This window comes from Silene latifolia, chromosome X (genome assembly GCF_048544455.1).
Source record: "Silene latifolia isolate original U9 population chromosome X, ASM4854445v1, whole genome shotgun sequence".
Lineage (NCBI taxonomy): Eukaryota > Viridiplantae > Streptophyta > Magnoliopsida > Caryophyllales > Caryophyllaceae > Silene > Silene latifolia.
The window spans coordinates 127,401,080-127,407,800 of record NC_133537.1 but is presented as its reverse complement, the minus strand read 5'-3'; positions in this window follow the sequence as shown (position 1 = coordinate 127,407,800).

Here is a 6,721-nt window from a genome sequence, read left to right as displayed (position 1 = left end):
CATCTCTCGTAATGCACCACCTGTTGCGCCATAGGATGGAACATAGGTGGAAGATCAAAGGTACTCAAGCCTTCCCTTTGATGATATTTAACCTATACCTGCCTAGGTAGGACCTGTAGGACCTATCAAAATAGCACTGAAGAAAAAAGATAAGAACTGCCTCAAGGAATAAATTCCTTGAGGCTAAAGACAGACAAAAAGAAACAAGTAAATAAAATAGTTGCCTCCCCGGCAACGGCGCCAAAATTTGACACGGCTGTCGCAGCCCTATTAAAATTAAAACCAACTGGCTCTACTAATACAGCAGAGGTAAGTCGGGTATCGTATCCACAGGGAGGCGGTCACTACCTACTTGTTATTTCGTCTGTCTAAGTCCTAAAACGGGGGGTTTGAGTTGAATAAACTAAACTAATAAAAGCAAGGGTAGAGAGAAATTAAAGGGAGAGATGCCAGGATGTCGGGTTACCATGGTATTACACAAATCAGCTAGAGATAAGGTCAGTCGGTCTGATGTGAGAAGGGTAAAGGAAAGGTCCTTCCGGTCCGCTATCCGCCATAAAATACAACAAGCTTATCTTCCACCCTCACTAGTGTATTCTATTGCTCATAACAGGTCTATTCATTCCAATCTTCCGATCTAGGTCTGAACTTAACCAAATTAACTAATTCAGTTGTATGCATTCAACCAAACGATTATAATTAAATTGATAATGAAACAATTCTCACATCAAATCTCCTAAACCAACTATCGCATCATCGCTAAACTACCATGGCTCCTCTAATCCTAGCATTAGGGGATAAGCTATGCATAAACATAATAAGAACAAAAGATGAAGAAATAATAAACATCGCAGATGGAAAAGAGTAAAGAGAGAATTACAAATTAAGATCCAGGAAAGGAGAGCAGAACAATCGTCTGAAAGAGGGTCCAAAAGGAGAGAGAAAAGAGAGAGAAAAAGGGGATCCTAAACCTAATGACGTCTTTACTATTTATAGTAAAGATATTTATTAAACCTAAGACACGATAATAAGATAAAAATCCCACGTCCATAGAAAAGTACTCGATCGAGGACTTTAGAACTCCTCGATCGAGTAACTCCTAGCAAAAACCTCTCGATCGAGGACTTTAGGTACTCGATCGAACACTATCAAAAAGGCACCATTCGATCGAGAGGTTTAGGTACTCGATCGAACAAGATAGTACTCGATCGAGTACTTTCCAGCGCACAATTCCTGCTTTGTGCATTGAATTTCAAACGGCCGCCATTTCTTAGTTACTTGGGCAAACAGAGCGTTTCCGGTGGCGTTGGAAAGCTAAGAGGACAAGCGTTCATCTAAAATTGGATTCACTTAAAAATCAGTTGTATAACACTATGTATATCTCTTCAAAGTAAGCACTAGTAACTTGAAGCTCTTCCTTTGCTTGCCTAGCTACCTTACTTCTATGCGCATCACAATTAGTAGTTTCCAAGCTCCGACTCAACTCATCTCCTAAATGCATGCTTAGGGACATGTATTAAGCTTGATTATGCTCCTCTCCGGTTCATACCTGCAAATAATATAAGAGAAACCAAAGTAGACAATTCGGGGGACATTTGTAGCTAAACACTACACAAAATGCATAGAGATGCGTGCAAATATGGTACAAAAAGTCTATATAAAATGCACGCATCAAACTTCCCCAAACCAAACCTTTGCTTGTCCCCAAGCAAACTAAATGCAACTAACTAATGGAACAGAAAAGAAAACTTAGAGCTAGCTACAAATCGTCCACCTAAACCAATTTAATTCAAGCACTAATACTTATAGCAAAAATGTCAAATGCAAACGAATTATAAGATGTCTATAACAATGTTGAACCATCGACCTTCCAAGACCTTTGATAATGGACTCTCACGGGTCACTCTTCTCTCATGGAGCAAAGAGTAAGCAATTAAATGTAAGAGAGAACGAAAAATAGTCACTCACCTAAACTACGACCCACATAAACATGCATGCAGCTAATATAATAGATAATTCTAATCACCACACATATATTCCAACCAATCAATGTCTGTCACAGCCGAGGGCTTAAAAAAATATGGTTTAGTGAGGCAATGGGAAAGAAAAGGCAAAACACGTATGGGATTGTGAGGCAATAGTCAAGCTAGCTACCAAACGATACCATATGAACCAACATCCAATTCTTACTCAATTATAAAATCAATCACAAATGCCCTTCATTTGGCACATAAAACTCACTCAACCAAACAACAACTCCTCAAAAGGTATAAATAAAGCATAGGAGTAAGGCCGTCACGAACACAAACTTTTCTTTCACACGGTCTGTTATTTTTTTTTCTTTTTTTTTCTTCTTTTCTCATTTTCCTGCCTGCTCACGTTTTTTGATTTTTTTTTTCTTTTTTTTTTTCAATTTTTTTTTCAATTTCAACATCCTCCTTCCTTTTCTTTTCTTCTAACTCCAAAACGATATAATACAAACCAAACTTGATCAAAAAAATATGTACCGCAAAACACACTAAACTAGCTTGACAGGCAAGCTTAATTTGGGTGTAGTTAAGGGTCAAAAAGGCTAAGTTTGGCTAATGTGGAGTTAAATGGGTGAAAATGAAAAAAAGGGAGAAATTGCAAGCGCCTCCCTGCATGTGACACCGACCACAAACCCGAATGTATGCAAGCAAAAAGCAATCGAATTTCATAAAAGTGCAAATTAGTGAACATGTTATGCAAGGAGTAACTACTCTCAATTCCTACATGAACTGGTCATAAATGACACCAGTTATACGGCTCTAAAAACTTAGAAATTTTAAGTATTTTGCCAATTTTATCGGGTCAAGTCTATAGGTTCAGCTAAATTTTAACATTAACTCGTAGATATGCAAAAGACAAAGCTAAAGATATTAATTTATAAATAATAAATTGTGGGCCACAAACATTAAAGTAAGGAATAAAATAGGAGTAAAAGAGTTGGGTGAGGTTTGATGATAAGAGAGAAGCATGAATAAAATAAAAGTAAAAGTTACCAAAAATAGAAAGGGAAAGAAAATCTGAATAATCTATTTTAGGAAATAGGAAAAAATATAGTGAATTGGAGGGAGTATGTATGTCGAATTTTCAATTATAGACTTACTTATATTATCACGACATTCACATTTAGTAACGCTCAGTTATATGCTCCTGAGTCCTGTATCAATAATAACGCATGTTATTATGATCCGTGTATTTTTTTGCATGGGCATGTTTACCATGACCATGCGTGAGTAGTCTTCTAGCTAGGATTAGTGGGGGATTAGGGGACCTTTAACATGGGGGTAGATACATACTTAATCTAATATATTATCATATGATTGCTTGCTTTTTGTAGTGCCAACCTATGCACATGTTATGTTTGATGAAATGCTAAACTATGAAACCTTGCATTTACACATCTCTTATCCATTCAACAAGACTTGTACGATATAAACTAACTCGAGTCTTGTTAGACCATGCATAGAAGTGACTAGGAGGAAACTAAGTCGATTTGTTGGTGTTGTACAGTCTTGACCGACTCGGCTCCGGGACCCTAATCTTCCTAGGGATTGTAAGACATAAACAAACTCGATTCCACTACAACAATAATTTGCTTGCAACTACGTAAACATGTTTGTATGATCACCACCATGAATCCCCTATGAACCCATGACATCCTAGTGCTTTTAATAATTTGTTTATATCCTTTCATTTGTTGCTTGCATTGCCTTTTATTGCTTTCATTAGTTTATAATCATCAACCCAACTAATTGTGACAAACGTAATGCAACTACAATTAGATTGAACAATTTGAGTACCCCCCGTCCTTTGGGTTCGACCCCGACTTGCTTGCTATGCTAGTAGTTGGGTATAAATAAGTTTGAGAGCGTACAACGACACGCTCATCAGGTGCCGAGACCTTGGGAGGACTACGTTGGCGCTCTAGCTTTCGTAACCGACATTCTCCGACCTAGGAGTTCGAGTAGGTTGCTTTTGGCGACGCCTATGGGACCTGTGTGGTACCTGGTTGAGCGGTTAGCCCGACAGTGCTTCCGTGGCTCTTCGTTCATCCAAGAGGACGAGTTCTTCATATTTGTCCCTATTCCATTCTGCCTCCGGGATTTGGCCTTCAAGTAGAATACGTAGAGATGGGATATCTAGCTGTACTGGCTGTACAGCTTCCATGCCATAAGTTAGATAGAACGGAGTAGCCCAAGTGGGTGTCCTGACTGAGGTTCGATATCCCCATAACGTGAAGGGTTTCTTGCCAGGCTAGTCTCGATAATTATCGATCATTTTTTTAGGATCATGACGATATTTTTGTTAGCGGCCTCTATTGCACCATTAGTCTGAGGTCGGTAGGGTGAGGAATGATGATGCTTGATTTTGTACTTGGCCAACAACTGTTCGGGTTTTGCTTGAAAATGGGATCAGTTTTAACTGATTATCTCATGTGGACACCTGTTGGATCATATAGCTTATATGTTTATGTTTTGATGATGTCAAGGTGTTTTAGATTTTATATACTTGTTGTGTGTAATCGTTTGTCAAGTGTTTTAGAATTAATTTATTACAAACAAGCAACAAAGAAGATTGTGACAATTGCATGTTGAGTTCAAGCCTTCGTTTAAAGATCAAACGGTTCAAAGATTCATTCAAGAATTATGTGAAGACGAAGTTCGTCTAAAGATTAACCAAGCTTGGATGATGACGTAGCCTATACTCGAAGATCTTCTTGAAGATTAGAATAGTATAGGTGATTATCTCGTAATGGTAATCAAGAATGAGTTTCTTGAATTGGTAAAGTTATAGTTTTGCAGCTATAACATTACTAGTAAAAGAGCTCAATGTTATAGCTCCCCTACTATAACATTGAGATGCTGAGTTTTTACACACGACTTATATTGTTTCGAAAATTGTTTTTATAATTGTTTAAAGTTTATTTTAAATGTTTTAATGAAAGTATTTATATAATAAAGCCCGGTTTAGTGAGGCGTTCGGCTTTGTATTGGACGTTGATTAGTAGTCGTGATGGATCAACTTATGAGTTGGACTTTGCTACTAATTAGGGTTTCAACATAGCCTCTCTTAAAACCTAAATTCTAAATCATATGTTAAGGCTAGGGTTTGCACGAGTCACGAGGCATATGAGCCGTGACATCTCGTGTTACCTAGGGTATATTAGGTAAATATTTTATTCTATAATAATATCTTTACATATCTTATATATCTTACTTAATATATTTGTTTATGATAAAAGATATTCTTGTTTTTGGAAATCTTATCATGATCTTAGAATTTATAGTAAAGATAATATTTGAATAGATTATATTCTATCTTTTGGAATATTCTTTATTATCTTTTAAGGCTTTTAGGAAATAGATAATAAGAAGATATGATTTGTTTTTATATCTTATTATTTCGGCTATTAGGGTTTGTGCAAAACCGTGTAGCCTACTCCGTCTTTCCCTATAAATACTTTGCTATTTACAACATCTAATAGAGAGACCTTAAGCATAAAAAATTGATTTCAACTTTACAAAGCAAACCGTGTGTTTTCAAAGAAAAACCGTTTTGTTATTTTGAAAGGTCGTGTGTTTTAAAACTCGCATACTTGTTCTTATTTTAACGTTATAAGATAATAGTGCTTAGTTGATTTCTTAACTTGTTCATTAATGTGAACCTTTGTTAGAATCATTAGTGCTTTCTTATTAGCGTAAGTTAGTCACTCGAGTATTTAACGGTACTCATTGAGTTACAGCTAGAGTTAGTTGTACGAGTTAGGTTAGTAAATTTGTAATCCGTAGAAAGGTACTAAATTTATTAATCGAGAATAGTGGACGTAGGTTTCGACTTGTGAAACTGAACCACTTCAAAAACCGTGTGTCTCTTCGTTCTTTCGTTTGTTTCGTTTATTCCGTTTACTTTCATTAGTTTATTAGTTAAAGTTTAATCAATAAACTTTAAATAATCAATTACATACGCATAATCGAAAAAGCTTTAAAAAGTTTTAAATCCTCAATTCACCCCCCCTCTTGAGTATTTTGGATCAATAGACTCTTCAATTGGTATCAGAGCCTCGTGCTCTTGATTTCCTAACCGCAAAGAGGCTGGTCTATCTTGTTTTTCATTTATCTTATCGTTTTATATTCCGCTGCCTATCATGTGATAAATGGATTCCAAATATCTCAAGTGTCCCGTCTTTGATGGGAAGAATTATGGATTGTGGAAAAACATGATGACTCACTATGTGAAAGGTCACGATTGGGAGAGCTGGAGGATCATTCAAAACAGACCGCACAAAATTCTTGTGGCATCCGAGGAAGGCACTACCTATGAAAAGAAAGAAGTGGACTATGTCGAGGCCGACTACAAGAAGGCCAAAAAGAACTCCAAAGCAATAAGTCTCCTGCAAAACGGAATGACTTCTACTGAGTTTGATAGGTTTTCTTCATGTTACACGACCAAGGAGATATGGGATGGGCTTGAATTAGCTTATGAGGGTACTTCCATTGTTAGGAAGCATCAAATAGATTTGCTTATGCAAAAATATGAGCTATTCATTATGGCGCCTAATGAGTCCTTAGATAGCATGTCTGGAAGGTTTTCAAGCATCATAAACGAACTGAAAAACCTAGGTAGGAAATTCTGTACTGAGGACATTTCTAGAAAGGTTCTTAGGAGCCTGACTAAGAAGTGGCGTGCTAAGGTC